Source organism: Coptis chinensis, chromosome 2 (genome assembly GCF_015680905.1).
Source record: "Coptis chinensis isolate HL-2020 chromosome 2, ASM1568090v1, whole genome shotgun sequence".
Lineage (NCBI taxonomy): Eukaryota > Viridiplantae > Streptophyta > Magnoliopsida > Ranunculales > Ranunculaceae > Coptis > Coptis chinensis.
Window position 1 is genome coordinate 71,731,627 of NC_141457.1, and position 13,425 is coordinate 71,745,051.

A 13,425-nucleotide genomic window follows, 5' to 3' on the forward strand; every position below is an offset into this window, starting at 1 on the left:
AGGCAATGAATGCGCGCTAAATAGACCCTTAATCAATTCCAATATCAAAGTTTGCTTTTTGATCCATTTTTCCGATTTGTGCAAGTCAAATAACTACTAGCGGTGAATATTCTAAAGGTAAGTTCTTAAAGATTTTCAACGAAAATATTCCAGGTGAGTACTTAATTACATTTTGTTTTCCTTAATCTTCGTTTTTGTTTGATGTGAACAACTTTTTTTACTTGATATTAATGTTTTTTAATACTTAGCCTAACAAGGGAAATTAATTGATTTAGGTTGTGTTTCATGTGATTAAATGCAACAGAGCGACAATCCATATCAACAGTTGTGTTGTTTATGTGAGTTCTAGATTTCATGCTTAACTGTTTAGTTTTATTTCGATATATAGTGTTCATGTGCCTACATGTGTAACCCCTTGATAGTGTACTTGCAGAGTTTCTACTCCCAATAAGCTCTAATATTGATCATGGATTCCACATATTCAAATCTTAAATTATACCTATTTTGGTTATCAGAAAACAAATTATAAAATTTTAAAATGCGCGCCGTGATTTTTATCATCTAAATAGACCCTTAATCAATTCCAGTATCCAAATTTGCTTTTTGATCCATTTTTCTGATATGTACGTGCATGTCAAATAACTAATAGTAGTGAATATTCTAAAGGTAAGTTCTTAAAGATTTTCAACAAAAATATTCCAGGTGAGTAGTCAATTGCATTTTGTTTTCCTTAATCTTCGTTTTTGTTAGATGTGACCAACTTTTTTTACTTGATATTAATGTTTTTTAATACTTGGCCTGACAAGGGAAATGAATTGATTTAGGTTGTGTTTCATGTGATTAAATGCAACAGAGCGACAATCCATATCTGCCAAAGAGATTAAGGATACGACAAGTGAACCATGGTAAGCTTCCATAATTTTGCCCGATTATTTGGCTTCCGTCATGCACAATTGTTATGGCTCTTTCCCCTATTCCATAGATATTTGGTTTTAAAAAGATATTTTCTAAAGTGATTGAATTTGAAACTATGAGTTTGTAGTATTGAAATAACATCTGACACGGTAATTGTGAAATTGAGGTTCATGAAAAATTCGTTAACCCGACTTGAGTTTATGAGAATAAATCATAGTCGTGTTTGATTTTTATTTATTTTTCCTGCAAAAAAAGTAGGTCTACTCATTGACAATGCTAATACGGTGATAAATTCTATCTTCTCATTAGCTAATGGTGGATGCCATGTAATATAGTAGGCGTGTTTGCTAACTTGGTGAGATTCTATCTTTGATAAATTTTATCCTCTCATTAGCTAATGGTGAATGCCATGTAATATAGTAGGCGTGTCTGCTAACTTGGTATCATGAATGTCCAAAAGTTAGTGGGTTATGTATTGCAAATATGGGTGTTAATATTTTCCCCCTATGATGCATGGATACGAGTACGGGTACCGATACGGCGACACCGGCACGGGGTATGAAATTGTCACCAAATTCGGCGTTTGTTTTGAAAAAAATGCGTTTAAAACCCGAGATATTGGCAAGGTGTCTTGTTCCAGTTTAAAACCCGAGTTTTAAAAAAAAAAAAAAAAAAAAAAAAAATCGTTTTAAACTTAAAAAATGTTTAAACCCCGAGATTTTAAAAATCTCCCGTTTAAAAATTTTTTTTTTTTAATAATAATATAAAAGAAAATGCGAGAAGAAAAAGGGGTTTTGGAGTTTACCTTTGAAGAGTGGGCATTAGATTGACTTATTGAGACAGTTCTATTTTTCTTTGGACTATTAATAATTGGAAATTTTAAAGTTATTAACTTATTTGTAGTACTTGATTATGCCATTATGGTTGGTAATTAGTAGTATTTTATTTAGAGTCGTGTTTTGGTACTGAATCTAAAACTTATAGTATTTGGATAAGTAATGATAATTTAATACTTTCATGTATTTGAATTTTTTTTCATTTGTATTATTATTATTTTTATTTTATGTGCCTATTCTTTTTTCCACTCTTATAAAAAAAATCAAACTCCTTATCTATTATTATTTATCATCGGTTTTTACCATATCTTTTACGTATTACACGTTTTAAACCCGTTTTACCGTTTTAAACCTGTTTTTTATGCCCCACGTTTTTTTACGTTTTTTTTTTTCCGTTTTTTTTCCGAGACATTCCATTTAAAACATGAACTAAGTTTTTTTCAAGTACACCATTTTAAACCCGTACCGTACTTAGTGACAATGGGTACGATACAACTTTTTTGAAATATTAGGATATGGGTACGGCCTATGGGTACATTTAATTAATATGAATATTTTGAAATATATGTGTATTCTGAAAATTATGTTAGTAGTTCTTTGAGTAAAGTTAGTTAGGAACATGTGAAAAACTATTATAACACGTGTCAAAGTCAATATAGTTTGAAGCCTCAATAAAAATTACATTCCAATGGAGTTGAACTATCGGATCAGGTCTATTTCAGGGATTCTAGTACCCTAAAAGTATCCAGTATCCGTATCAGTATCATACCTGACCGATACGGGTGCAATGACATTTTAGGAGTATCCGTGCATCATAGTTTTCCCCGCTATCACTACCAAGTAACACTACTTCCATCCACGGGTCCACCGTTTAGAATTGACTATCTTTGTGTCTATTTTTGTTTTTGTTGTCTTACGCTGCTTTTGTTTCTCCATTCACTTATGATAGCACAACTCCGATCCATCCACTAACTTCAGTTTGGTGAATCGGTGATGTGCCTGGAATTATAATTTATCAATGTATGGAATTTGTTATTTTATTAGTTTGACTAAGACAGTTTGCTCCAATTTGGATTTGAAATGAGAAGGAGATGTACCTGAAAATAAATTGAGAGGAAGAAGAGAAAAATAGTTAGCTCAAAGTCGAATAGAGCGGAGACAACACTGAAGAGGATCTCGAGCTTATGGGCAGGAGTCTTTGCAAACTTTGTCAAGAAAGTCAGTTGGTCTACCTAGGGCCACTTCTTCCAAGAATTGTGAGTGAATCAAGGGCATCCCTTTGACAAACTATTTGAGGCTTTCAGCAATTCTATTATGGCATGGCTATACTAATACCCGATGCCCATTAACCAATGCCCAAAGGTTCAAATACAATAGACTCAAACTTCTATATGAACTTTTGTGGTTTTGTCTTTCTATATTATTTTCTGAATTGAATCCCAAATTTAATTAGAATTTCCCGCCATCTCCAAGGAACTCGAAGCATATTGGATTCGTTTGGCAGAATGGGCAAGAAGATGAGTGTTTCTTCACGTTAAAAATCGGATCACCTCTGTTCAAGGTATGTTCTTCTCTATTTCAAAATTTCAATACCTTTAGCAGCATGTGCGTGTTCACAAGTTAAAGTGATATGAATAAAAGATTGCATTTATAATAGGTTTATTGTTTTAGATTAGTTATTTATTCCCTTTTTATTGCTTTTCTCATATTGTAGCTTTATATGAATTAAATCTATTTTAATGTAGAAGAATTGGATCTATTTCAATTTAGAATGATGCATACATTTGATTGTTATTCATCGATCTTCTCCACTCTCAGATAGATTGCTTTCATTTTTTTTTTATAGCACGTGTTAAAGACTGTAATGAAGCTGGATTTCTCCAAACGTGAGGTCAATACTAGAATAGTAGAATGACATAAGTAAGCTTATTTTTAGTTATTTTATAGGATGCGACCATTTCCTCAAAAGTGTTTAGCTGCTGTTTAGCTCCAAAGATTTTCAAGTCCGTTATCACTTTTTTTTTTATATAATTATATGATATTGGATAAACCTATCATAAACCTTAGTGTGAGACATTATTTCAAAACCCAACAAAAATTCTCTAGTTTGCGATGGATTGCCCCAAGCTAAATCAACCTAGATCATCTTTGAGCAAAATTTTCAAAAATTGAGGTTTTGATTTCCATTCTTCTATTTCTTAGGGTTTTAATTTGGACTTTTGTTTTTATTTATATTTTCTTACTTTGTTCTTTTGGGTTTTAGTGTTATGATTGTCTTCTATGCATTGCAGTACTAAAGTCTTCTTTTTTATATCTTATCATCTATCATCATTGCTGTACCGATAATCATGAGAGTGGGTGATCATTGTTTGTTCTATTTATTTTACAGATACAAGCGATTGTCCTTCAAATTAAATCCAACCATTTTCAAAACGCAATACATGATACATGATGACTACCTCATAATGAGTTTGGAACAACCGGGAGGCATCAACATAACACAACAGGTACAATAGCTTTATTTTTTATTTGGTTTAGGTAGGAGTTATGAGAATACATCTTAATGCATCATTATGTTTGGGTCAATTTTTATGCGGGATCAACTGCTATAGTGTAAGTTTTGCGAGATCAGTTGAAGCCCACTTCATTAAATTTAAGAATATTAATATGCTTATTCCATGATACAGTATATATTAGTGTTTGGTACTGATTAAGAACGTCTTTGTATTTCATGATCGCTGTCAAAAGTACCCAATTACGTGGATGGTTTAGAAGGAGTTGGTCCATTCTTATGATTTTTATCATCACTTAGAGCTTAGAATGTTAATTGTTATCTTTTGTTCTCTTGAAGGACCTTGCTTGGCAAGCATTTATATCATTGAGAATCAATAGAAATTTTAACTTGCATTGATGTTGGTTCTCTGACTCTTAACCTTGCCTAAGCTACCATTAATTGGGCACTCTATTTATATCAATGTTGCAATTGGAAGTATATGTGTGATATGGTCACCACTAGATATAAGAAACAGAACACCCACCCCCACAACCCCCTCAACCCCCCAACCCTTCGTCAAACCCCAAACTTTCTCACAAAAAGCGGCAACATCTCTCAAATCTCTGAAGAAGAAGAAGGACCTGAAAATTTGTTTTGGGGTTTAACATAATAAGGGAGAAAACCTCAAAAAAAAAAAACCCCCCACTGAGAACCCAAATCAATCAACAAAAAATAGGGGCGGGAAACCAGAGATATGAGAAAATTGGAAAGAGAGATTATATTAGTGAAATCATTATCCCTTCTTGATTCTATTAAATCGTCCCCGAGGTTAGTTTTCTTCGAATCACATTTCCTCCTTTATGTTAAAATTCACAAGATATATAAGTTATAAATCGAGACTTTTTTTTAATCTGAATATCACTTTGTCTTTGCTAATTTCAGGAAAAAGAAGTGATGTTGATGATTATTTCAGTTACAGAAAGTTCAAGCGTTGGAATCTGATCGAGTTTGTTTTGGAATTTGCTTGAATAGGTACTCTTTGTCATTGAGTATCACTTCAATATTGTTGAAATATTTTGCTTAGAAATTTGAATTCTCTATATTCTACCTTTTTCATGTTGTTGTTAAATTTGTTTTGACAAATTCTGATCCGAATTTGGAAATGAGGATATGGATGCATAAAAAATATACCTTCATGAGTATCTATTTGACTTTAGCTTCATCAAGGACTAATAGAATTTAGTAAGTTGAAGTTTCAGTTGGGATTTTTTAAGGACTTTGTTACTACATCAATCCATCCCCAAAGTTCCAAAAATATATGCGTTGACCTTGCCACTTAGAAGTCTAACTTGGGTATTACTGGAAGTGGAACTCGGGTTATGTTTATGCCTAAAATGACATTGGAAAAGGTTCTTAGTATAATTTTCAGATTAGTTTTTTGAAGAATTTGAGTATATGTACATCTTGAATGCCATTGGTGACGTTATTGATATTTAATAATTTACTATTACAATTCTCCATGAAGCATTTGTTTCTCTTCCTTCTTGCAGGTCAATATCACAATGACAATTTAGTCAAGACCTTATGGGAGATTAGACATGCACTTCAGGTTGGGAGCATAGAATTCCATAGGCAACACTAATATATTGGTGTTGTGTCAGGTTTTTTGTGTGTAGATGTGGCAAATTTGATAATATTTACATAACCTGATTTCTAAGAAATTGCTTACAATTTTCATCTTTTATTAAGTGATGTAAGGCACCTTGACATAACTTTAATTTTCAGTGTTAATTAAAAACAAGTTGAGTTAGATCGAAAGGGATACACGTGTTGACGCTAGGAATGTGTTAGTGATTTATTAGTAGTCATGTGTAGTAATCAATTTTGCTTTAGTTTTACTTAAGAAAAGTGTTAATTAATTAGGAGGTGATGGCTCTTTGCAGGATTTTTGTTTTGTCAAATTTCTTTGGACCGAACTACTTGAAAGGTACTTTGTTTTCACCCTTTCTTTTCCTGCTTTTGCAACTAATTAATGGCAAATCAACAGTTGCTATAACTTTCATATTGGATAGTTATTGTAAGATATTAGCTGAAAGCCTGAAACCCTTGCCTACTTTCTGTATTCATGGCTGCAACTACTTTTTAACAATAATAATATAGTCCACTCTACTCTAGCATTCATAGCAATGGGTTATGGTGTTGACCGGTCGGAAGACACACACATAAGTGACAATTGATAAGCAAAAAATATGGATGCCAAGCTCCGTAATGAATTAGTTGTAGATCTAACATATATAGTAGGATCTCAAAAAACACAATCCTTGCACGTTTTTTAGCTTAGATCTCAATTAACTGATTTTGCCTCGAGCAAGAAAAATGGTACCGCCAATTTGTGGGAGAATGATTATATTGTCCTGTCCTTTTTATTTAGGCTGTTTTTAGTGGACTATTATGGTAGAAAGTATTTTAAAAATTGGATAATGTATTGGCTTTTTGGTCTTGGTACTAAGTCTTAACAAATTATTTACGTTGTCGAAGAATTGCCTTTAATTTGTCTTGGAAGTGGTTCGGACGGATTTGCTTTTGGTCTATGTTGATATGACATTGCCGCATTATAATCCTATCAAATAGGTGTAAATTAACATGATTGAGTGTGTAGTATTGTTACACTTCTCTATAACTAAAAATTTATAAGGCCTCTCTCTCTCTCTCTCTCTCCTTATATATGTTCTGTGAGTTGTCTTTGAAAGAGTAATATATGTATTATGTGTAGGATATGATATTTAGATAAAAAATATTATCTTCGGCTGCAAAGAAGGCGATGCAAACTATAATTGTGCGTGGTACAATAACAAGATAGTTAATGAACCAAAAAAGCTTCCAATGTAGACTATTAGACAATGACTTTTACAAAATCAGCATTTACTCACATTTTTATTGTAGGGTTGTCAAAAAATATTGTTGAGCCAACCAACTCTGTGACAGATTGTGGGTAGTTTGACATGGCCTTATGAAAGGATAGCATATGGGACACAAGAAAACTGAACTCCAAGCCATTGTGAGTACTATTATAGAGTCGACATGCACAGTCTGGAATTACATAAAGCTTCGAGTCTTAGCATTGCATTGGACGTTGATGAGGGTTGAAAGGTTGGGTACAAATGGTCAGTCTAGAGTAGGCATTGCTTAAAAGGAATGTCTAGAATGCATTTGAAAAGTTAATTATCCACATTCTTTATAGAATACCCTAAAATGCATTTGAGACTTTAATAACTTGCTGAAAACTTTGTTGGGTTAACTCCATTTTCAGAAATTTAGCTTTTAGAGTTTGTCTATTTTTTGTTCATCTTTCAGTAAGGGTATTAGAATTTGTATCTTATACCACATGGCACATCAACTTACTGGACATCCATCACCATTTCATTTTTTGATTTTTAAGCCTCTATACCAAACTTATATTTTCTTCTTCTTCCTCTCTTCTAATGAAAATTTCTGACTTTATAGAGTACTATCTGTTTTTAATATCTGATTGAATTGATTAGAATACTAAATTTATTTCATGTCAAAAAGAAAACCAACAGAGATATCAATTAGGTACTTCCACAACACTTCTAAACAATTTAAGTTCGTTTAAGTTTTAATTTCTTGTGTGATGAGTTTGTTTGTTTGTTTGATTTACCCTAGCGCTGCGATTGTCTTCTCTGACTCATGAAAAGCATGGAGTAGCAAGATATATAAAATGGGTCGAAAATAAAGGTTGTTGGACTGATGATGATGAAGCAATGTGAGAAAGGAGGTATGGTTGTACAATTCATCTTCCATTAGATTTAAGTCTACTTTCCTTTGTCTCCCAACCAAATAACTTTACTACTTTTTTTGGTGCAACGAAAGTGGAACCTTACCGTTTCATTTTGAATACAAGAAGTTAGAAGAGCCATAATTATAAATAAATAAATAAATAAATAAAAAAAAAAAAAAAAAAAAAAAAAAAAAAAAAAAAACCATATTTATTGAAGTAGCCATAGACCATATTAATTTGTGTATGGCTAATTAATATAGATCTACTATATTATAGCACAATATTGTTGGCATTATTAGAATGGAAGTATATGGCTTGAATAAGTCTGATGCATTACATTTTTAACTGCACATGTATTTCAAATGCCAATGCCTTACATGACTAGAGTCCATGTTGGCTGAAATTCCAAATACTCAATCTATGTGTGTATATAATGTTATGCTATTGTTCTTTAACCTGTTTTGTGGGAACAAATGGTAAAATTTTAATGGCATGGTTGATTCACTTCTCTTTAGGTTATAAGTGGGCGGTTAAATCACAAACTCACTGATTTTGCCTCATTTTTCTATTTGTCTTGCTTTTTGTTAAATTGATTGTTTATTGTTTGGTGCTTTGCTTGAATGGCAGTAGTAGTAGAGTTTCCTTTTACAATGATGGCCATTTGTTACTCACTTATACATGTAGGACTTGATTCTTGAAAAAAAATTCACGGTTGGCTCATTAATATCTAGCTACAAATGGCAAGTTGCTTCAAAATAATGGGAGAAGACATGTTTTTATTTTGCTACACATCAATTTTCAGCAGGAATTACCTTTGCTGTTGAAGTTATACTTTTTCTACATTTTGCTTTATGTTTGTGCTTATGTTGTTACTTCTCACCACTTTGCATATATAGTCTGAGAGCTATAAATTGATATGTGCATGTAAACTAAAGTGTTATTATATACTACTAAAAGAAGGGCTTTTTGTGTCACTTTTTAAATGACACAAGAAGTCACTTGTGTCATTTTTGAAACTAATTCTGAAGTGACCTATAAGCCCCCGACACAAAGTTCTACCAAAAGTGACACAAAAGCCTTACTAAATGTGTCACTTTTTATTAATAAAAGTGACACTTAAGAATAACCTCTTGTATCACTTTTAAGAAATAGTGTCACAGTGCTTGTCAAAAGTGACACTAGTTGTATCAGTTTTGGACCAGAGTGGGACATAATTTCGTCAAAAGTGACACATTAAGTATACTAGTTGTGTCACTTTTAGACCAAAGTGAGACACAAGTACGTCAAAAGTGACACATTAAGTATACTAGTTGTGTCACTTTTGGACCAAAGTGAGACATAAGTATGTCAAAAGTGACAATTAAGTATACTAGTTGTGTCACTTTTGGACCAGAATGAGACATAAGTACGTCAAAAGTCACATTAAGTATACTAGTTGTGTCATTTTTTTACCAGAGTGAGACACAAGTACGTCAAAAGCGACACAAAAACCCCTTACTTCTTGTGTCACTTTTGGGAATCAACTCCATGTAACTCGTATGAAAAAGAAAGCGACACATAAGAGTGGTCAGTTGTGTCACTTTTAATAGATATTATGTCATTTTTTTCAAAAGCGCATTAATGTACATATATATAATTTTTTTAATTTTTTCTCATTTTTGTATTCAATCATATACATTCATTTCTCAACCTGCATCCTATATGTCATAACCAAAATCTCATTAACATGTTTTATGATATAAAGAACATCCACATTATCAAAACATCACAACCAAAATCACATTAACCTACTTTATAATGGAAACATCCACTCGAGAAAAAAGAGACAACATTCAAAACAATTAACTTCTATTGATTTCATTAATCAAACCAAGTATCTATCATCTAGTTTGGCTCCCAACAAAATAAGTCATTCCAATACCAAAAGAATAACAATAAAGCAAACAAAATAAAATTACATGACGCTAACGCTATCCTAGCTATATCTTAGTTTGTTATGCGCACTTCTAACACCAAAGAACCTAGCTGTCATTTATTCATCTGTTAATCGATCCATGCATCTGCATTACGAAGTCCTCATTCCACTATGACTATACAAAATTAAAAAGCAAGTGAATCAAGAAGGGTACGGTATATTGCACAAGTAAGAAAAAAATATCGATAAGAACAGTATAAGTTAGCAAGAGAGTCTAGCAATAAGTAACTCTTGTTCACCATATCTTATCACGTTATCAAATAGTGCTATACATATTGCATTGGGACTTATAAGTAGTGCATATGAAGAGAGGTGAGAGGGTCAGTGAGGATGGTAAGGAAAGTTCAGATTCATACTTTTTCTATCAGTAGGGTATATCGTCTTGTTTCTTATAGTTAATTTTATATATAATATGAAGCATCATCTAGATATTAACACACATGGAACCACTTGAGTCGGAAAAAAAAAAAAAAAAAAAAAAGGTTAACTAATATTAAACACCCCCTAGATGAGCCAATTAGGATCACCCCCATGAGAAATTAGGGTCTCCCCCCCTAAATACAGGTTGACCATGTGTTTTTTTTTTTGTGTATTTAGGAGGGGAGAGACCCTAATTGGCCATCTAGTGTGTGGGGGATTCCTAATTGGCTCATCTAGTGGGGGGTAATACTAGTTCACCCAAAAAACAATAACAAAGGCAAATGAAAAATAAGGAAACAATGAACAACAAATATAACAACAACAACTATCATTGATACATTCCTATTAAATCCCTTTTATGTATAGCAAGTGATATAGTCAGATGGTTTAACCACAAACATCATAAAACTATATAATTATTAGATGAAGTAGATACGTTGGTCATAAGTGCATAGTTAAGGAGATAGGAAATAGTTTGAAAGCTCCTCCTTGTATAAAAGGCCTAAGTAGCCTCAATTCATGTTGCACTTCTTGGTTATATCCGATGAGAAAATCAGACCCTAGCCAACACGAAAACAAAGTTATATTCTAAACTTGCAAGAAATTGCACTTCAACTCTGTGAAACAATCCATATGTTGTAAGCAAAAGTAATAGAAGAAGTGAATGACCCTTCACAACCCCAAACCAATAATTTATGCCTTGTTCTAACAAAGTAACAGATAGGGCTATTTTATGCATCTATTTTATTAATTCTACCAAAAGACTAGTTATCAGACAAGTAAGACAGCCATAGTAGAACCAATGAGAAGCATTCAACTGTGCCTTACCTCAAATTATATTTCGGTCGAGATTCTGACGGAATACACATTGCCAGCTTGCGTTATTGCATGAACATGTTTCTGGACCACATCCAATTAAGTGAATTCAACATTAAATAGGGACATACAAAGAGAAATCAACTTCCTAATTAGACTTGCAAAAGGTGAAATGAATTTCAGCAATTTTGATTCAAACTAGTAGAAGGAGAAATAAAAAAGTAAGAGGATTACAATTAAGAATCAACTACGATGAATCATATGCAAGCGTGAATAGAAATAACAGTACCTACTTAGACCTAATTTCGTTTCCCAAAAGACATTGCTATCTGGCCAATTGTTAGTCCATCCACCAAAACTTCTCGTTCAAAGTCAACTACTAACAAAAAGAACGAACAAAGAGAAGTATCAAGTAGTTAGTATGACATTCATCATAGTGTAATCTTAATCAACTTACTAGCATAGTTGAACTTTAAATGGCTCTCCCATATCAAATTATTTATAAGAATTACTTAGAAGCCAAAAGTGAATGTAACACCACACATAGAACACAATATGTAAGCCATCTCGACGTACAATGGAACAAATTAAGAAAAACAAACAAAAGACTCTGCGAGCAATATCCACAAAATTTGAATGTCATGTGTTTTACTAGTAAAAAAGATAACACTAACCCTAACATATAATTTCTGCAAGTATTGAGTCAAAATGGCTTACGGTGGTATGGATATGAAACTGGAAAAAAAAACACTAACAAATAGAAAAAAAAATTAGACATGTCTCACTTACAATGAACATTTATCTAGTAATCATATACTTGACGGTCATGTTAAACAACTAGAACAATTAATGTGCTCCTCCCGTTGTTTCCTTCTAAGAAGATTATATACTATGTATGAAAATAGTAAGTAGTAAGATATGGAAATTAGTGTCTCAATCCTAAATTCTGAAGGTAGTAGCATGTGTTTATATCATACTATCATACAATTATATAATTAACAGGAAAAAACGATTGCTACTTGCCCTTTCAGCCCATAGTTTTTATATTGGCTGGTGGACAAAACACTCGTGATTAACAAGTGCACATATATATGCTAACCAATATTAAGCTCAAAGTGTGTTTGAGCTCAACTTGATGTTGCTAGCCTGGCAACTGGGGTTATATCCCCATTTTCACTTTGCTTGCCTTCTACAAGCAACAGATTCTGTTATAGCTTACTTAACATTGAGAAGCCTACCCTATACACTTAATGTGAGCTTAGAAGAACCTCAGTTGGTAGAGCGAACATTGAAGGGTTCTGCTAATAGACACACAATCCAAACCCATAATAGAAACCCAAAGAGAATTATAAAGAAGAAAACTTCCCATAAAAAACCCAAATTTGTTTTGTTGTGGATCACTAATTTGTTTAAATATCCTAACCCTCTCAAACCATATTCAATTGAATAACATGAAATTAAGAGGCAGCAGAGAATGAGGGGAAATAAATCGAAACCGTAAGTTATTCAAAGAATCGACGTGAATAATATTGAAATCAATAAAGAAGAACATTTTTTTTTGCAAGTCACGACTACTGAACACCAAAACATCATTTTGTTTTCAAAACATAACGGAAGAAAAAGGAGGATAGGGTTACCTTGATGTTGAGAAACCGCAAAGAACAACAACAGTGAGTGATAGTGCGAAAAAAAGGAAGAAGATTTCACTTCGAACTAGTTGGGAAAGCTTCATTTCGCTTAATACAGATGAAACATTGGAATTGTTGAGAAAGAGATGACCTGATTGTATTCATGACCTAATTTGAGTGGAACTTGCAAATTGTTCTTTTTTGTTGAGGGAGTCCTTTGAGAGCACGTGCTACGGAAGGGATTTGTAAATATATGGTTGTTTCACTTTTTTGAAAATACGAAATACATATAAAAATTGATGTGTCCTCTTAACCCAAAGTGACACATAAAATTTCTCTATTTCTACCCCTTCTAACCAAAGTGACACTTAAACACAATTTTCTTGTGTCACTTTCATGAGAAACTCTGATTTAAGTCGCATCTCACCCTAATCTCAACCTAGTGCCCATCTTCATATTCTGTTTTTTAGGGTGTTTGTAAGTGCAATATACCTGTTTTTGCGAGTGTGGGAGAGAGAACGTGGGCTAGACATTCGAAGTAG

General features: G+C 32.8%; 1 long non-coding RNA gene across 1 annotated transcript; it reads right to left on the reverse strand.

Annotated features, from left to right (window-relative positions):
• Positions 1 to 9,875: 9,875 nt before the first annotated feature.
• On the reverse strand, positions 9,876 to 11,538 carry LOC147517601 (uncharacterized). Its single transcript, XR_015213905.1, has 3 exons — positions 11,268 to 11,538; positions 10,876 to 10,999; positions 9,876 to 10,134 (listed from the first exon to the last, which is right to left on the reverse strand). It is a non-coding gene; the product is annotated as an uncharacterized LOC147517601 (long non-coding RNA).
• Between the last annotated feature and the right edge of the window lie 1,887 nt (positions 11,539 to 13,425).